This window comes from Agelaius phoeniceus, chromosome Z (assembly GCF_051311805.1).
Source record: "Agelaius phoeniceus isolate bAgePho1 chromosome Z, bAgePho1.hap1, whole genome shotgun sequence".
In the NCBI taxonomy this organism is placed as follows: domain Eukaryota; kingdom Metazoa; phylum Chordata; class Aves; order Passeriformes; family Icteridae; genus Agelaius; species Agelaius phoeniceus.
In genome coordinates, this window is record NC_135303.1 from 56008152 (window position 1) to 56029699 (window position 21548).

Here is a 21548-nt window from a genome sequence, read left to right on the forward strand (position 1 = left end):
TGCAAACATGACAGCTTTTCCAGGGACTGAGAGAATGCACCATTATAGCCTAAAGAAAATAAACCAGAATATCATCATGAGCATAAACCAACCTGTTTCTTGCTCTATATTTACCCAAAATCTACTTTTTTCTTCAAAGAAGAGCTGTTCTCTGACAATTACCATCTGTCCAAATCCACACACCATGGCCCATTATCATCATCCTTCCTATTTACAATAAATCACTGTGGATTGCTCTTGTCAAGTGAAAACAGCGGATAGCCTGATATTTATTTTATAAGTTTTGGAGGCTTGTTTTATTTGACATTAAATATAAGCCAACTAGCTACCTGCTTGTGAATCATTAATGAATTTTATCTGTTACTAAAAAGAACAGCTCAGTGTAAAAATACTGCTGTGACTCTCACCAAACTAAAGATTACATAAAGGGGTATTTTGATACATCTTATTCAGGCAATATTTCATGACTGTTCATGTTTAACACCTTTAACAATCATACTTTGTCAGTAGACAAATCCTAAAAGTAAAAAATACTGCAAGTAATTGCTGAATACTTTATAAAAGAATTCATCACTAGTATTTTGGTGCCAAACCTGACATCAGTGGCAATTATTTGGAGCAGTTGCTATATGTAAGGAGTACTTGAAACACTGAAAAGAGGACAAAATTCAGTCTAACAAGTGGTGTCTGGACTGCTCACAATTAATAAACTGTATTTACAAACCACCTTTTAATTGATCACAAGATGCCAATGACAAAGAAATAAAAGACATGAAGATTGTATTCTGGAGTGACTAATATTGCCATTAACTAGCATAGTTGATAATACTAATTACTATGCCCATTATCTTGTAATTAGTGTGATCTTGTAACTAGTATTTGCTCCATCTGGTGAAGTCAAAGCAGATTAGAGCTTGTGTATAAATTCTTTTTCAATTACACTACATGGTTGTGCTGTTCAGGAATAGTATGAGCCCATACTATTTGTTGGGTTTTTGTTGGGTTAAAAATGGACTTCTTCTTTAGAGCCACAAAAAGAAATGGTACATGTGAGTATGGCACTTTGTTGGCATAGCAAACTGTGCTGTTAAAGATCTGTTGAAGACTATATTTGACAATTTACATTGAAGATGCATTTGATGAAGAGTGTGCAAAATTTTGGTAATAGTTTGAAACTTGATGTTGGCTGCTTTCAAACTTCTTTGAACATATGACTTGCCTTGCACTGTTAATTATTTTTTGTGATAATAGGGCCTAAAACCCAGTTAGGCTAAAAGCTCTACCAATATACAGATGAAGAGGCGTCACGTTTTTTAGAGAGTTACCATGTAAGGAAACAACAGACACACTTATCAAGGGAAAGGGTTTAAAAAAGAGGCAGCAGGGTGTGATGGCAGCAAGGATCTCCCACACATCTTCACAGTAGTAACAGTGGTATGTAAGTAAGAACTGTTATAAACGTATATAAATTTTATAAAGGAAATAAAAGGGTGAGTAAGAAAGCACAACAAACAAGGTGGTATAAAAGCAGGTATGCATGAAACATCTTTAAAACCTTATAAACTTGCACACCTCAGTCTTTTTTATTTTATTTTGATGGCTTTCACAGGGGTCCTTACTACTAAATTCTTGACTTGTTTTGTCATGGGTTTTTTTTTCCCAATGCCATATATTTAAGAAAAAGAGCAAATACTCCTAAACTTATCACAGAATGAATCGGGTTGAAAGAGACTGCAGTTGCTCAAGAAGGAAAGGTCATCCTAGAGCACATAGCACAGGATTGCATCCAAGTGAATATTCTTGATTATCTCCAGTGAGGGAAGCTCCACAACCTCTCTGGGCAATCTGTTCCAGTGCCTGGTCACCTGCACAGTAAAGAAGTTCTTCCTCATGTTCCGGTGGAACTTACTGTGCATCATTTTGTGCCCATTGCCTTTGCACCACTGAGCAGAGCCTGGCTTCATCCTCTTGCCACTCTCCCTTCAGATACTCACAGACAGGGGTGACATTCCATCTCAGTCAGGAGATTTCCAGGCTGAACAGACCCTTCTCCCTCAGCCTTTTCTTGCAACATTATGCAGACCCTGGAGCAAGACCCTCTGTAGATCTTTCCTGGTCTGTCTCCAGGAGCTCCATATCTCTCTTGTCCTGAGGAGCCCAGAACTGGACACAGCCCTCCAGATGTGCCTCACCAGGGCTGAGTAGAAGGACAGGATCACCCCCCTCACCCTGCTGGCACTGCTTTTCCTAATGCACCCCAGGACAACATTCTTGGCCACCAGGACACACTGCTGGCTTATGGACAGCCTGTCCACCTGGACCTTCAGGTCCTTCTCCACAGAGCTGCTTTCCAGCAGAACCACCCCCAGCCTGTGCTGCTGCCTGGGCTTATTCCTCTCCAGGTGCAGGACCCTACATTTGCCTTTGATAAAATTCAGATGGTTTATCTCTGCTCATCTCTCCAACCTAAGTTGTCAGGTATGCTGCTTGACATGAAAACTGGTGCATTTGCCTGCACTGGGGTCAGAGTGGTCAGATGGCCCTGCTGCAGCTAAGCTTTATCCTCTTCCAAGGAAGCCCTTTCTGCTTTAGTTGTTCCTGAAGCTGAAGCTGGGAGGCACTGTCCCACTTTATCAGTGTATAAAAGGAGACTTCTCTTCAAATGGTTTCTGAAATAGTCAAAATCAATGTGTTATGTATACCATCTGTGAAAGGCTGTAAAGCAATTAGCTGTGGAGACACCCTTGAAGCTCCAGGAGAGGTAGGGAAAAAACAAATTCTATCTTGCCAGACTGCACATTTGAAACAGTAAGAAGCAACATTAAAAAAAAATAAATAAGAAGATAAAAATTAATTCAGATGCTGTGTTTTATCTTAGCTGGACACATACAGTATTTGAACGCTTTGGTTTCCAGAAATATCTCTCACATGAAGTTACCTTTTTGGAAGCAAATATAAAGATAAAAATGGACTCCTGATCTTAGGATCAAATTTTATGTGGATTCAGTGACTACTGCTCATCACTTTTGAGTATTAGATAGTGCTAAAGCTGCTAAATATAATATTTTTCTGTGGCTTGATTATTGAATTGAATTGATTATTGAATTGAACATGTGTTTTCCTAAAATAATTTTTTTTCCCAGTCTGTTATTTCGGCTGCAGTGATTCTTACCCTGCTGTCCAGATAAACGCCCAACATAATGGTTGTCTTAATTTGGCCTCAGGTTTTGATACAAATTTGGCCTGATCACATCTTAATATAGTTTTAAATGTGGAGGTCCAGTGTCCTGGCCTGGCCAGCAAGCCAGCCATAGCCGGGATCAACCCAAGGCCACGGAAAGCAACACCCTAAGCTAGGAAAGCTAGGGAACACTGTTTCAAGTTTGTGAGAGTTAAAGTTTGTTCCAAGGGGTATCAAGGGAGTTATTATTTTAATATGAGTTACATCACTCTTGTGATTGGTTAGAATGTTGCTAGTATGTTCCATGATAGTGTGTATAAATTGGGATTGCCCCTTGCTGGAGGTTTTAGTGTTTGGCTGTATTCAGGAGCACTCCTGTTACTGCGGGAAAATAAAGGACCGTTGGATTTTTCTGTCATCCACCTTTTATTCTGAGTTGACCCTTTGCAATTGCTGCCTGTCCTCGTGGGTATGGCCAGAGTGATGTAACATTCAAATATTGGAGAAAGAGACTGAAAAGTCTTGCCTTCAGAAAACCATTCTCAACCAGCACAAGAAAATTATTTGCTGCCTCTGAGACTGTGGGTTTCATTATATTTAATGGAGAGATCAGCTCATTGTGAATCCTCCCAGCTGGTATACAAAGGAGAAGTTGAATGTTCTGAATCATCATTAAAAGGTCCTTTTCACTCTCTGATCTCCAAATGTAATGTAAACAAAGAATTTAAGTAAACTTATGCATAATTTAATAGTGACTTGCCACTAGCAAAATGAAAGAAAAGGGCAGGAACACAAAAAATGCTACAGGGTAGAACTAAATATAAGCAAATGAGTGTCTAGAGAATATTTTATAATATGACAGATAGGCTGTAAAGCTTCTGACACATAACTAGAGGAGAATGGCTGCAGGCAATGCAGGGAATTCATGGAATGGCCTGTGGTACTGTAACCCATCCATTCCCCATATGTCAGAAAGAAATATGATTGCATCCATTAAAAATACAAGTTGCTTGGTGCAAAAATAAGTTTCACTTGTTGCCTGGAGATGTCTTAGCCTTGTAGAGTGTATCCTCCCTTTTCTGAGCAAGAAGATGTAGAAAGGTGTCAAGGTCTAGTTTCCTAAGCCAGCTGTCTGCTGTCAGGGTTTGGAGCCCCTGAGGTGCAAAGGGTGTCCAAGATGCAGCTGCTGGCCCCTCAGCTCTGCTGGCATGCTCCACCTTCCTGCCAGCTGTGCCCCTGCTTATCAGCAGCTCTGTCTGTCACATCCATAAGAAGCTACAGGAATGCACTCAAATCTTTGGCTGCAAACTGTGTAGTTTTTTTCAGATAATACCAAAAGTAAATATGATAGAGGGCTCAGATCTGCAGTTCAGCTACAGTTCAGATCTGCAGATTCAGCTTCCCACATAATTTGAATCAAAATCTACAAGAAAGCTTACGCAGAGATGGATGGTGAGGACATAAGCTGGAGAGCCTGACAAAGATGTATGTAAAACTCTCTGTCTCTTTCAGGCCAGTAAGCACTGTCTCAATATTTAAGTAGCATAAACACCGGCCTGAGAAGGCACTGATTGAAACTGACTATAAAGTGACTTAGCATAGAAGTGTGACAAAGTTGTCTCCCCATTTCTTAACTGCCCTCTGATTACTGAATCTGGGAACCAAGATCTCAGAACTGGACTGAGAATACAACAAATTAAAGTGATTCCATTAAGAATTAATTTCTTAAAAAACAGCATAATTCTTTTTTTTCTGCTTTCTTCATATTTCCTCCCCTAGGAACTAAGCTGTGTCTCTAGTTGAGGTTCTTACTCCATGTTTTGGCTAGGAAGAGAGTACATGTAGTGAAGACAGAATTCCTACTTCAAAACATTTTAAAAATTTTGAGATATCAGGGTGATGGGTGACATATCAATATGCTGTGCTAGTTTTAGTGAGGGAAATACATATATGTTTTTTATCAAATAAAGCTGTTGTCATTTAGAACTCAAAGTGGCATTTTGGATCAACTGTTTGTGGAAACCCTTTTGTTAGCTCTTGTAAGTCTGTGTTTGGGGAGGTTGATGGAGTGTGCATTGGATCTTTGGCACACCTTGTCCCTGTTCTGGGCAATCAGTCCATCATCTCAGCACCAGGGTGTTAAGGAAAAATCTCGGAAGCACCAAATTTAAAGAGCAAAATTCAGCATTTCTTTCACAGGACTCAAGATAAGGTTTTGTCCTAATGTGATATGTGCCTAGTAAATTGTGGACTTGCATATGAGGAAGATTTAACATTTTATGTGGGTATTTGGCATGACTCAGGCCAAAGAAATGCAAACCAAAACATTATATTGCATGAAAGAGGATGATCTGGAAAACAATTTTTTGAAAGGTATTCAGATTAAGTACTAATCTCAGTTTTCACAAGAGCGGTACTATGATACTTTTTCCAAAAAGTGTACATTGCAGCTTCCAGAAGCAGACATACTGCTCAACACATCATTCTATAATATATGCATTATAGGCTTAACCATAAATGACTTAACTGTTTCTAACTCTTATTACTAGCAGCTATAAATTTTGAAAGGTAACTTTTTCAAGTTAGCAATGTATTAGAGGTTTTATTCTCATCAGTTAGACTTGTGTGATAATGTATTCATTATCTACCAAGAAGCAATACACACAAGACATACACACTTGTTTCTAGTTTTATAACATGCACATAATAACTAACAAACAAACAAACTAAGTAAATAAATAAATAAATCAACCATACATATATATATATATACACATTCATATATAGCATGTAATTGGTAAATGTTGCAAGTTTGGAAACATTTTTCTGAAGCTACTCTGAAATTATAAGAACATCAATTAAGAGGAACTGTTGAAATCTTGAACGACGATTTACCATCTGCAGTAATAATGTGAAATGTTTTAATATTTGAAAGAAAGGAAATTACAACATCCATAATATACATACTTTAGGAATAGTATTAAGACTAATTCAAGTAATTCAGCCTTTGCTAATAAAATTTAAACAATTGTCTAGGAATGTGCTGGTTTGGGCTGGTTAAACCATGGCAGTGATTTATCAAATTCTTTATGAATTGTCATTTTATCTTTGAAAACAATAAGTGTAATTGGAATTACCACTGTCTTTCTCATGCTTTGCCTAATTTACAAGCCTTGTGCTTCTTTGATACTAAATTTTTGTGGTTAAGTTTGATAAAGTAGACAAAAGATCTGAATCTGTGTCCCAAAACTACTGTGCAAGTACAGTCTCTCTAGTGTTCCCAGCTGAGAAGAGACTGTCAATAACAGGTAAATATAGGATAGTAATAACTTGAGAACTGAAAATTTTTGCAGGGAAAACATGGCCATAATGGCCATCTCTGAAACATGTAGGTTCACAATGAATGGATTCTGTGTGTTGTCTTGTATACTCTCCAGGCAAAGCATGTGTTTGCCTCCAATACCAAACAGTAATGGTTGCAGAGATATCTGAAAATATCACCAAAGAAGCCTATTTAATTTATTACAATCGGAAATAAAAAGTTCAAGTACTGTTCTGAGACTGTTTTGTTGTATGCATGGGTTAAAAGCATGACTTGGTCATCTTGGTCAATCAGTTCATCATGCTGAGATGATGGACTGATTGCCCAGCATGATTATGGTGACCTTGTAAGGGTTCAAGCTTCCAACAGTCTTACCGAAAGGAAGAAGACTGGAAAGTGGGTGTCATTTCGTAAGTCTCCTTGACACACAGGCTTTTTTTAGCCTGTGATATTCTTTTAACAGTATCCAACAACTTGCCTTTATGATAGAGGACCTGGCTAACTCTCTTCTCAAGGACAGTTGATATTTCCCATTGCACTTCACTGCTTTTGTGGGGTGGGGTCTGGCTTTGTAGGGGGCAGATACAACCCAGTGCCCTGTTTTGAACTGGTGAGCAGTCCCAGTGATATGATTTTATCCTGGGGGAAGTTTTCTCTTAAGAAAACTTTCCTTCAATCTCCATTTTAAGGGTTGGATCAACAAAGTAGGCTACTCAAGCACATTTTATGGGGAATCTGGGATTCTTTAAGAAATCTCTATTTCCTTTTCTTGTCTTAAGCAAATTGATGTAACCATGTTTTTTGCCATGCGGTAAATGCAGCTCCACATAAGGCGGTTTTTAGCTTTTTTATAATCTAAATACATGTGAAAATAACCCTTGAGAATTTTGTGTTTTCCTAGGACCTCTACTTAATAGACATATTTTTTCCTCGAGTCAGAGCTCGTAAGAGAACTTGATGGTTGTGGGAATTATGTGAGTGCGGAGGTGTTAGGTAGGAAGATTCATCTCTGAGTAGTGGTTTGTTACTGCCATTTTTGTGCTTGAGGGAAGAGGTGACTTCACTTGCTATGTTGATTTTAAAATCTAGCACTAGGAAATGACATCACAGGTAATAAGTATTTCTAGATCACAGTGAATTATGGCATTGAATATTTTCAGGTTTGCAGTCATGATCAATAGCAACTTGTGAAAAACCTTTAGTGGGGAAGGATACTGTTTTTGCATGTACATTGTCTGTGGGGATGTTAAATCTTCAATAAAATGAATCTTGATAAATCCTTGAGTGCTTGCTGTTTAGAAATGCAAGCAGAATTTAATATTTAGGCAAGTCTAGGTCGATGTAAATGTAAGCATCATCATTTTGACTTAAAGTTGGCAGAATAATCAAATAGTTTTATTAAACTAAGTTGCCTCCAGATCTAGAAAAGAAAGATCTAATAAAAAATAAAAAGGCACATAAATTAATATTTGTTTTGAGCTAAATAAAACACAATGGAGCAAAGCAATGATGGTAATAATTTGATTTATTGAGGGCCATGGCATAAGTCACTCATGGTTTAATTTTCATACTAATCAAAAATTCACTTACATTGCCTCTGTGTCTGTCATTATTATATCATAAGATCTACTAAATTAATACCCCATCCTTCTCTATTTAGAATCTCATCCCCTACCAATAGAAGCCATGTTTATATTATACACAATTAATGGCATTTTAAAATCTGTATATAAGTGTGTACATATAGAGTAAATATAATCAAGTACAATTTCAGACCTAGAAAATCCTAAAATAACTCAAGCTGTTTTACAGCATTGTCTTAAACTATTAAACTGTATACTTAATACTAATTATTCAGGATCTAACTAATGTAGGGTAAAAGACTAATATTAACAGAACAAGTTACTTTCACCTGTCATGCTTCAATTGAGTGCTAACTTGAATAACAGTCTGCATAAAGATACAGGCAGTATTGTGTCCTGGGTACACAGGCTATTAATAGCTACAGGTCCCATGCTCCCTGCTGGAAATAGGCAATAGCTCTCATGGGAGCTCTGGAACTTCTAATTTATTATTAAGTATTTATATTGCAGCGTCAGACTCAAACAATGGAAAAATGCTTCCTTTTCAGCTGTCTCTAGATGTTTCCCTTCCAGGGGAACAGAAGGCTCACAAATGCTGTGTGAACCTAATGCTAGGATTAGACTGTAAGAGTGAAGATATAAACAAATACATTAAAATAAAACTTATTTTGCACTAACTCAGTGGTATTGTACTACAAGTATTGTAAGAAAATAAGAGAGCAAATCTGCAGAATATCAGGTTTATCTTATGCAAATTCTCTATATATTTCTTCCAGGGGGAATTATAATCACTTGGTTGTGTCCAAATCAAGCCTAATATAGTAAAGCACAGCTCTGGAAATCTCAGATTTATAGCTCAGAATATCTGCTTATATCTGTGGTGAATTTCTTCTGTTGAGTTTATATTAGCAAATGACAACTGTCACATACTGAGAACTCACTATTTTATCATTAGTTCATAATGGGATCACTCGCATATGCTATGACAGAAATAACCACAAAATAAGTTGTTCTTATAATAACTCAAAACTGCTGTGTTTGCTCATTATTTATTGCCATATTATATATTTGTTTTTTCATCTGTTCTCTTTCCATAATCAAAGATACTGGTAATCTCTTCATTTCCTCCTTTCCTTTATGTTTTCTATTCGTTGGATTTTTTAGTAAAATAAGCACCTCAGAGAAGTCTGTGGGACAATTCTTCCAATAATGGAGGTAAGTTGAACAAATGACTTTACAAAAGAACATTGTAAAATTTTGTGTCTAAATACAAACTTCAAAACTGAGTTTTATGAAGTCTCCCATAATGTTTAACAGATTTCCTTCTGTATATGAGGGAATTAGTGAAACTGACTTCTCTATTACATTTATGATCCTGAATTTTCCATGTTCATTCATGTGACATTATGTTGGGATTTTTTCTCTTTCTCTCATACACTCCTTTCACTGCTGTCCATGTGTCCCTGGGAATCAGATGGGCTTCCTTGTCCCTCTCCACAGTATAGTTGTTGGTCTGCATCATGACACCAGGAGAGCTTTTTTTGCCTGCCCACACCTCTGCTGTTGCATGCAGAGAGCACATCATCTGTGCCAATTGCCAACATCATCTTTCTGTTGCAAGTTAGAAATGAGCATGTGGTAGACTGCAGGTGTCAAAGCAGGTATCTGTAGATGGCTGTCCATTTGATAACTTATCTGTGGTGTGCAGCTGTGAGGAAATTGAACTTGATCAGTCAGGCAGAGATCTTTCCAGTATTGAATTCTGTCTGGGGGAACTACTTTACCTTGGCTTTTCCTTTTCATTCAGTGCCAACAATCTGATACACCTGATACATAATCTAATGGTTGTCTTTTTAGGTCAGTGCACAGCCATGCTGACAGAATTTGAATTAAACTTCTGTATAAAAATCAATTCCTGTGGATCTGACTGCTGGACAAGTGGCACAGACTGTAAATGCTAAGATAAAGGGAGTCACCTGTCTCAGTTCTGTCATGTACCTGCATAAATCTGTACCATGGATGCTGGGGAGGGAACTGAAACTCTCAGATAACTTGGGAATTCAATGGAAGTCCAAGAAGAAACCTTCTTGTTATCCATTTATATATTTTTAAAGAAAGAGTAAAAATTGACAGCAATTTTGTGCAATTTCATTCACCGACAATTATTATTGAAAGTTTAACCAAAAAGAGTTAATGCTTAAAAGGACCCTTTTCAGTGGAAAAACATTACTCAATCCTCTGCTGTTCTTGTATATGTAATTGTTAGTCTGCATGCGAGATATCTGTTGGTTGTAATTCTGGGACAATATTACTTCTCCTAGTTTTTGTTTTGCTGTTTCATGCTGTGTATGAACTAGTACTTATTGCTTAGCACATAAGAATTTGTTTTGGTCAGCTGAAGAGTAGGTTGCAGTTGAGTTTTAGCAAGAGACCTCTGAACTGGCACAATAGGCAGCTGTGTTTTCAGAGATATGCTGGGAAGGCAAAAGGCCTTGGAAGAGATGGATTGAAATAAAATGTACTCTTAGGTCCTAAAAGGGCTTATGACTGGAGATGAATGACATGTTTCTGCTTGACTGAACTACTTTACGGTAAAAATGAAGGCATTATTTGCAGAGATTTGCCTTAGCTCTTTAAAATTTTATGAGTGCCCATGCAGTCCTTCTTAAGCTTTCCCAGGATAAACAAATCAGCCAAGGAGTGCTCTTGGCATTTTGTAGCCTGACCTTTTGACTGTTATAATTGTGTAAGATACAGAAAAATTGTAATAACATATCAGCGTGTTTCACCTAAGTGTTGTTTCCATTTGTCTTCATTTTTAATTCCACTGAAAGTTTAAATGCGACACTGATGGCTCAAGGGATATTTCAGGCAGTCCATCATATAGAGACCTTTGGCTTTTTGATTACTTTAGAGTGTGGAGTTTTCCACTGATAATTTCCTGGTTTGACCTTCAATGAATACAGAGAAACAGACTAACATTTATGGATGTCTACCCATTAATTCATTCAAATATCCTGGTTCTTACATAATTAAAAAGTAATGCCATACATTCCCTAAGCCATTTTAGGTAGTAGTGCTTTTATAAAAAACATTCAAACAAAAGGAGTTCAGTGGGAAGCAAGAACTCACTTGCTAAATGTTTGTCTAATTAATGCAAAATCAAGACACACAAATTTGCTGATGAAATGGGTAGAGGATATAATCTCTACCAACAGGGTATACCTGCAGCAAAATTCATTCATATTAAGCAAAAATATCCATAACTCATGCCCACTCAGAAATTTTGTACTTATTCAGACAGGTCTTTGTGTATGGAACCTGCATTCTCTGGCACTAATGTTAAAAAATATATTAAAGTATTAAAGTGAATTAAATACATGTTATTAGTTGGAAATGATGAGATTATTGGTGGGAAAAAAAAAAAAAAAGAAAAAGAAAGCAGAACCTCACAGACCTTTTCCAGGTCCAAAACTGTTTGGTTTAGATTGTAGATAAGAAAAGCTAATATAGTGAAAGAAAAAAAAATTGAGTAAATGTGAGAACAGGGTTTATTTTACTTCAAATGTATTATTAAACATTCATAGATCTCAAAGTTGCCAAAAAAACAATCAGTGAGTGTCTTCATTGCCCCAGCTGCCTATGGCTCATTTGCAGCTTTTGTCTTTAAGAAGAATGCAGGAGGTCAAGAAGTCTATCTGTTGCTTAACTCTGTTTTCATTTTTAGCTCAAAGTGTGGTTCATCCAATTTATCCTCCTGTATGAAAGGATCAAATGACACTGTATAAATGTCAGAACTGGTTAAGAGCCAAACAACTATTGTATAATGTAGGATATGCAGAGGCTATTGGCTATGATTTGTTTTAAGATTTGGTGCGCACAGCAGCCTTCAAGTTACTTGCAGAAATGTGACCCTAAAAACTTCAGAAAAATACTGATAAATCAGAATTATTCCTCAAAAGCTTGAGTGGCCCTAGGTTTGTAGTTGAAAAGCTTTCAGACTGTTAAATCTGACATGGGGGTACTGTTCTGTCTCACAGCAGCTCTAATTGTTCATCTAGGTTTATGTGACCAGACCACGCGATTCTGTGAAAGGTGGGAGCAGGTATCTCACAGCTGTCTTAAGATGGGGGACTTCCAGGAGTCAGTGCATTAACAGATCTGCCTGAGTGGAAACAGGACTGGGAACTCAAGGTCTTTTGCCTTGAATGCTGAAACTCCTGACTGACACATCTCCATAAGGATTTTGGTACATCAATTAGAATTTGATCCCAGGGATACATTTCATATGGAAGGCCATTTCTATGTGACAAAAAATGGGAGGAGTGGCAGGGACTTCTTAAATTAACATAAACAATCATTTCTGGTTTGAAAAAGTCAACCAGTAAGAATGTCTCAGTGGTTTCTAAGAAGGCATATTTTAAAATACTAGTTATGCAATAATATTGCCTTTGTAATACTTTAATATTATCCTGGTATTACTGGTGCAATAATATAGCATACCTTGATAAATTATGATTAAATATGAATGTTTTCAAGTTTAGGAACTGAAGATTGTATAACATAAAGTTGCTACATAAAAATCGGGGAAAATGAAGTTCCTGTGCAGGATTGCAATAAAGTGTTTTAAAGGATAGTGTTAGCATTCAGCTACAGCTGGGCTACTCTGCCATGACATTTTCACAGCTGTTGTGAATATCTTTCATAAGCTGCAGTGTTTTCTGTTCTAAAGTAGTGCAATAATATTTTTCTTCTGTTTTAGTTTCCCTTGTTTGCCTGCCCTCCCCTTCTCATTTTTTCCCTTCCCAATATCTAATTTTTATATGATTTAATCTCATACTAAATTTTTTAATTATTTAATTCTTTTGTTTCTGAAAGCACTTCTCCATTACATTTCAAATGTAAGTATTTCCCAAAATGCCATTAAAAAACACTTGCATGAAACTGGTTTAATGCTCAAATACTTCATAAACAAGTACACACATATTTTTATCTCTCAAAACCTATTCTGTCTGCTCTGTAAGATCCCAAGATCTTATCAATCTGTAGGTGTTAATCTTGACATAGCTCTTTAAGTCCTTTTCACCTATGAACACCTTTGCTTGCAGACATCCACATACATAAAAGCTAAATGGATATGGAAGGACATGCCGTATCTTGTGTAAATCAGAACAGAAGTATCCTTTTGTCTGGATATGAGACAATGGATATTAGACCTCACAGCTTTTGTCTGTGGAGCAGTCATTTCCCATTCCTGGACCCCACAGGATAACAAGACAAGACAGTGTAGTGCAGGAAGAAAGCATATTTCTATCAATAAATAATTAAATAAATTAAATTAAATTAAGTAGATTTTTGAAATGTTGTTTTTGTCACCATTTTTTCATTTCTTATTGGAGTTTTGTCCCAATATTGCCGGATGGAATGTGCCTGGGCTTGTCTGACCCTTGCTGCTTGACGAAGGGCAGCAGCTGTGGTGGTTTCACCTCAGAGACACCTTAGGCTGGCTGGATGCTGCAGCTGGCACTTGGAACAGCCCCAGGCAGGCAGGAGCTCAGGTTTACCTCTGGTGGAAAGGCTTCAGGTGATGGTGAAGGGAAAAGGAGAGGGGTCCTGCTGGAGGGTTTCGATCCAGAGGTTTATTCGTAGCACACAGACCTCTGAATGCTGCAACAGCTCCAACAGAACCATGAACCTCGTGGTTGCTGTGTCTTTTAAGCCCGGCGAGAGGGGGAGGGAAGGGATAGGTGTGCCACCAACCAGGTGGGAGGGGGGAATGCTCAGGGGACAAGTGACACCTGTATGGCCAATGTCCCCAGGGCTGAGAGGCATCTTTTGAACTTTTGCCAATCACACAATGCCTTTTCTGGCATACCGATATTGATGACAGCTCTCAGCAGGAGGCAAGGGGAGGGGAACACAGAGGGTATTGGCGCACCTGGGAAAGGAACAGGGATAGCTGAAACAGGGTATTACATCACACTGCAACAATTTCTATTTTATGTATATTTCATTACTGTGTCTAAAATTAGTATAGTATTAGATGTATATAATTTATAAGTAAGCATACATATATTGGAGTGCATTCAAGAAATTTTCACTTACATGGGTGCACAATGACAAAAATGTTTAGAGACCTCTGCTCTAGGCCATCTAGTTCACCTTGATCACTGTGCAGCTATTACATCTGTAATGAATAAAATACATGTATAATGCCCTACAAAGGCCTGTATCTGTGTCATGAAGGAGAAATCCTATTAGTAATGATAAAAACAGGTATCTTCTTTCCCCATGAAAATTAATTCTATCAATTTCCAGCTGTGCCTAGAGTTTGACAGTGCTTGCTCATCCTTTGCAATTAAGACACAGTAGAAGCTGAGGACAGGATGTTTTGACTCCTTCTGTCTCATAAGGATTTTATGTCACAAAACCCACATGGGGCCTCCTTAATTGGTTTTGGTATTCAGCCTGGAAATGACCAAACCTGAAACCTGGGTTTGCAAACAGAAGGAAGCACTAAATGTACAGGGACAGTTTTCTGGTTTCTATTTATTTAAGCTGGAAGTTAGGAATGTGTTACTTGGCAGTCTCACACAATTTGAGCATTGAAATTTATTTTTTTGACTCAATGTATTTAATTCTTGTCAGTTATTTTTCATTTCCCCCCAAAACTAGTATTTTTTTCCTCTCCTTAAGGTGATATATTCAGCACATATTAGCAAAATACCATTCACAGATCAACATTAGACTGCACCACGTAAAGATGAAAAGGTGAAAAACTGACAGTAAATTTTTGAATGTCAGTGGAACCATTGCAGCGGCTCATCTGTAAAACCAGGGACATCTTTAAATGACTCTTTTTTTCTGTTTTCTCTTCTGACTGTGGACTATGTAGGGCAGAGACTGGTTTTTTCTTTTCTTTCTGTACACTGCCAATAATTGCTTCCCTGAAATCACGCCCTTCATCCTAAAGAACTACTGTACTAAAAAGAAAAATCACAGCCATCACCACCAGCAGGATGTAAGGATGTAAAAGGCAGAAGGTCTAGTCGTGTACTGGTGAACCACTGGAAACTGTGTGAAAGCAACCAGACTGGGAGGACTGATGCAGAGATGGGTGAGTGAAATATTCAGTGAGCACAAGCAGAGACCTCGAGATAATGAATGCACATTTCCAGTAGGATTTAAATTATGATTTTGTATTAACAGTAGGGTTGAAATACAGTGGCAGTCTCTTGTCTTCTGGTATAGACGGAGAGAGCCGACCTTCCGGTTCCCCTCCGTATACTTGGTCACTATCAGTGCTAAGAGCTTCACTTCCTCTATCCAGGGGAGAGACACACGAAGCTGCTCACAGCTGCTCACACTCCTCTTCTGCCCCCGGAGAGCTGCCAGACTCTGGTTCTGCAGTAGCTCGGCCTAAATAGGCATTGCCATCTGATGGCAGAGCCTTGGAACTGCACAGTCTCTGCCTAGGGCAAGCCGGAAATAAACCAAGTGACTTGCTCCGAAATGAAGTGTCTATGACAGAACACCTGATTTCTTCTTTTTTTCTGACACCATTTTATGATGAGTGCCCTGAGAGGTTGTGGAATCCTTCAGTGGGGATATTCAGGACATCTAGACACAATCATGTGCCATGTGCTCTGTGATAACCCTGCTTGAGCAGGAAGGTTGCATCTCATGACCCACTGCGGTTCCTTCCAACACGACCCGTTCTGTTATTCTGTGATTTCCTCTGAGTCACACTAGAAAAGTGCTTCTTCAGCCATATCCTTGGTATCCTTGTTGCGTTTTCTCTGTGGTCATGCTGTTTTCATCAGATTCACAGAAAGAGATACCTCTACTTAATAATGTAACAGGCTCCTAGGATGGCAGAGCCCTATCTTGCAATGCATTAGTGTTTTAAGTTATGACTTCCTATTAGGTTATTGATCACAAATATAGCTGGGCTACAGCAACAGGGGTGCACCTCCTAGAAGTGCTAGTCCACATATGTAAGGAAGAAGTAGGAAGGGAAAGTGTGTGGGCCAGGCTCATACCTTCTTCTATGCAGCACCTCTAGCTGCTATGTGCAGGAGGTGAGCCCTGAGTGGATATACCCCTCAGCTCTCATACCTACATTCTAAAATCAAATGGGAGATAGTATGCTGGATGCTGGAATTTGAGCAAATAGGATTTATTTTTTTTTCTGATGATCAAAAGCCTAATTCTGACATTGCCATCTAGTTGATTGAGTTCTTCCTGTCTTAACACATACTCTGTTTTGGGTATCAGCCGTGTGTCTTGTGATGAACTGGCATCGGGACCATGCAAGGCAAGGCCAGGAGTTTAGCCTATGCAACCTTCCACATGTGTGTGAGTCATGAAATTGAATCTTGAGTGGCCTTAAAAAATATGCTTTTCATTTAAACCTGTACATGTACTCATGAATGGGTGAGTTTGATTTTACAATAGATCATTTGATAAGAACAAAAGCATATACCCAAAACCACAACAAATTTCAAGACAAAGTTGCTCAACGTGCATCTCAAGCAAGAGTGATGACTGCCTTTTCTGTATTGCACTGTCACCTACAAGATTCAATTGTGGACTAGATCCCTCACATGCTAAAGGCATTTTGTGCACAGGATGCACAAAATGGCCATGTGTATCTGATCCTCTCATTGTCAAAGGAAATGTTTTTGCTACTACTGCCATCAGTAAGGAAAGACTATTTGCAGCAATGATGGTAAGTTTTAAGATAACATCTGAATTTAAAACTGGATATTATAGGTATCCTAATAACTAGTTAATGTAAGAGGATTTTGAGCTACTATTTCTTAATCCTATCACAATAAAATGGACTCTTAGGCAACCTAAAGTATTCTTGCTACCCACCTATCATCCCTGTTTTTAAAGTCATACCAACTTGCAGTAATGTCCTAGCTGTATGTGTTCAACTTTCTTTTCAGTTCTCCAGATCTGGCCTTGTATGTGCTTGGTATGTCCCTTCTCCACTTTCTTCTATACTGTTCACAGTTGTATCTCCAAAGAAATATCAAGATCATAGAACAAAAGAAACTACATGCAAATGCAATTCTTGTATATTTGAGTTAAATACATCATAATCCCTTTTCCCTTCATTCTTTCTCAAACAGAGTGAATTCCCAAAGTAACTAGTCAGCTTTCATGAAGTCACAATTTTTCTCTGTGGCACAGGATAAAGTTTTTCCTTTGATTTTCCTTACCAGCCTCCCTACATCACAACATGATTATAAGGATTAGCTAATTCTTATTCAGAATTCAGAAGCTGTGGCAAACTATGCAAACAATGGATAAAATTATTTTTTTAAATGTAATAGTTATCAGTAATTTTAAATAGGTTTATTGACTGTACTTCAGGCATGGAACAGAATACTTATGATAGAGATGAACAGGGAATGACCATCTAAACCATCACTCATTCATTTTTTTGCCCATGTGTTTCATCACTTACACAAAAGGAGAGTTTTTTTGTGGATATTATATTGCATTTCTGCATCATTCTTCATAGTATGTATATCACTACTAGAAGTGTTCAGATCTGATCCTCCTCACACTGTCAATAAACCTGGAAAAACCAACCAGTCTTCTGGACCTTTATGTAGGAAAACAGTTTTAGTTATGCTGATTAACACAGATTATCTAGAAATTCTGAATTGAATCATGTATATTTAAAATTACGTAGCTAAAAAATGATGAGTTGGACCTCTGAACCTCTGTAACACTGTCCGTGTAATGCTTCCAGAAGAACAGGATCTGAAAAACCTAGACAGATTATAGTTGGAAATACTACAATATAAATATTTATTTAACACAGCAAATAAATCTGCAAGGACATTAATGGAAAATGTGTCCCAGTAATCTAACCTATGAGTAGGGTTTGAGAATGGAGTTTGACCATTTATATGAAGTGTTTTTCCTCTATCAGCCTTGAATGGAAGTATTTTTGCAGGTTTACAGCTTAAATTTTAAACAAATATTTTTTGTTTTTCTAGTTGATTGTTACATTGACGAACTGTGTCATGTAATCATGACATATCACTCAGTATTGACAGAAGTTATTTATTTCCACAAAGGGAACTGTTATACCTATATAATTATAACTCCACTTTAATTACCCTTCTTAGCTTAGTTTTGAAGTCTCATCTCTCAGCACTGAAATCTCTATCTGGTTTTAACTGTGGTTTTGGGTTTCTTTCTGGTTTTTCGGTGTTTTTTTTTTTTGTTGATTTTTTTGTTGTTGTGTTTTTGTTTGTGTTTTGTTTTGTTTTTGTTGTTGTTGGGCTTTTTGGGGGAGTTAAATTTCTTTTTTCTTTACATAGACTTGGTGTGATTACTTAAAATACTTTTAGTTTATACATTTTATAAGATGAGAAGTCATAGCAAATGTAATAACTTATATTTAATATCTTGTTTTACTTGCCTGGTAGAATCTTGTGAATAAGTAACAAATAGAGAGATATAAAACTTATGGTTCAATATCTGTATTTCAGAGGTATATAGACTTTATTTCCAGGACCTACTGCCTGCACATTAAGTGCTTTGTCCCCCTCCAGAATGCTGCAAAGGTACTCTCACATGAGCTGGTCTCACACTGAAATGCTGACAGTGTTCCCACAAGAGGGCGCCAGGCACGGGAAGCTGCCTTCACATTCATTAACATCAACCTTACAGTTCATCTCTGCTTCTTAATCACTTATAGTACTATAATGCAAAATATCAAATGAAGCCCCTTTTACATCTACTACACAAAGAAATTACCTTTCAGCCAATTTGTACTCATAATTACCTATGTTTAAACATCAGTTTATGACACTTGTTATATTTCATCTGTGTCCAGAGAGGTACTTTGCTAACACAGTTGTAAATCAATGTTCCAGTCTATTGACTATGTGTGGACCCCTTCTCACACAGGAAATTCACATAGGCAAAATTAAGCACTTTCTGAAACAAACAAGGCAAAAGATTGATTGTACATCTAGAAATTTTCATATGTGCCCTTTTCACCTTCACCTTTCACCATCTCCTGCAGCAGGCAGGATCTGCCTCATTCATGCCCTTGAAGCTGATCCAGCCCTAATCATCATGGCATCACACAGCAGAGAGCACCTGCACTGGTGGAGTGACATTGCCTTGCAAATCATCTCCATGTAACTTGCCTGATCTTACCTTCTGTCCACCAAACCAGTTGTGACACTCCTGCACAAAGAAAGTTCTTCTTCGGCAAAGGTGGAATCTAAAGCTGGTTTTCCCACATGGACACTCTTACTTCAGGGGAAAAAAAATGTCCTTTGTGAAGGGGTTTCACTGCTATTGTCTTTTTGTCTGGCATTTGAACCTACAAGAGGCAGCCTTTATAATGGAGGATTTCTCATCAGTGTTTGTCCTATTTTCAAGATAATTACGCAACTGGGATTCTAAGTGCTGGGAGAAAATGTTTCAAAGTAGTTAAATGGATTTGTAATCTAGAGTTCTAAAACTGCTGTGAACCATGTCTACTTGACGTCATCTGTGCACAAACAAGTCCCTGTTTTCTTCTGCATAGAAGTGAGCTGTTTCAGCAATGTTTAATCAACCAGTACTAACTGACCTTCTCAAATCCACAGATTCATTTTCAATAAATGTTTAACTACTGTTTTCTAAAGCCAAAGGTTCACAACCTGTAAAACCTACTTTTTAATCTTTTAATCTTAATTTTATAGTTACCAAACAGCATGATTTCTATAGGGCTACATGACTTATCTACCCTCAACCATTTGATATTAAATAATTAATGTCATGTCAGCTTTCTATACTAAGAGTGGAATCCCAGAAATGACCTAAGTATGCATACATTCTAAGGCCAGGAGTGTGGAGGAGGATTAGTCTCAATCTTCTACTGAGTTGCCTCAAATAGAGAAGATTAAGGATATGCTAAATACACTGAAAATAATTCTCCTCCACAATAGAAAATGCACATTTGGATGGACTTGTATGAAACCACTAACCTTTCAAATGATTGCAATTTCAGTTCACAATACTTCTTTCTACCTGTCTTCCATAGTGGGAATGGAGGAGTAAATCTCATCTCCCACTCATCTCACAAACCCCAAAAGTTCAGAGATAAAATCTCATCATCAACTCAAGGACAGTATATCTTCCCTGTAAGATAGAAGATGTTAGTTATCCTCAGGCATAGATACCAAAACCTAAGGTATATTTTGAACTGATCTTGACTATTTTATACTGAAGTACAGCTCTTTCTGCAGATTACTGTTGTGCTTGTCTCCACATTTAAGGCAAATCGTCCCTTATCAGAGACTTGGTGGTTTGTTACTGTAAGTCATATATCCCCAGGTTGTTCTGCCTCCTTGCGGCTACCCAGTTTCAGTGCACTCATCCAAAATTTTATTGGGTCTTTGCTATTTGCTGTTCTTTACTACTGAGACTGCAATAGCTGCTCTAGGTGGTTGTAAAACATTGCTTACCCTTAAAGAATGAGCTAACTTCCATGTTTTGTAAATTTTCCTTAACCCACCTGCCTCTAAAACAAAATTTTTATGATGCTGGGCTGTTGGCCACTTGCCAAAGACTAAAATATCTTGTTCAGAAGAGCACTACTATTCATATCTGATATCTTCAGGAGTGTCTGTAATACTGGGCATGGGCAAATTAGGCCAAAGTTGTTTACACTTTTAGGAGAAAACATTTATGCATGCCTTCCAAGTATTTAATGCATAGATATGCAATGTACTTTGCATGAAGATAGAATGTACATATATGCAAAGATGTGCATCTTGTAAAAGACTTTTGCCCTATGTTTGACACCATTTGGAATTATTTCAATTTGTGGTTTCAACTTAGAATTTGAGACTGTGCTTATTCAACTCATGAATGTATTCTATTGAAAAATATTTTTTTAATATTCATCTTCTTAGATAATATGAATATAAAATAATAGATAGTACAAAAAAATCTGAGTAGTACACTCGTATTCGGGTTTGTGTTTTTCAAATTATCGTGTGAAAGGGTGTATCTAGGGTCAGGTGTTAGACAAACCTGGTTTCCTTTACTAGTGCTTGGTTTTTTCTGATCAAACATAAGCAGCAAAACATATTGCTTGATTTTGCTGCAAAATCAGGAAGGCTAGAACCAAAAGAAATGAGATTTGGGAGGATCTTAATTCTCTTGCAGCAGTATTTGTGCGAGGTGCTTTAACTTCTAGCTTTTGAAGTGGGACTCAGCCTCTGTCTTTCTATTGAACAGATTTGGAGAGTTTGTTATAAAAGTCTCATTGGGTCCATCTGCCAGGGGCTTTTTCCTTGCAGCTTTTTTATGGTGTTGGATAAGGCTGGGACAGGTGGGGTTAACATGACCTCTGTAAACTGAGTAAGTTAATACTTGATGGAATCCGTTACTGAATATGTGGTTTTCTTGTACTGAAGAGTCAGGATGAGAG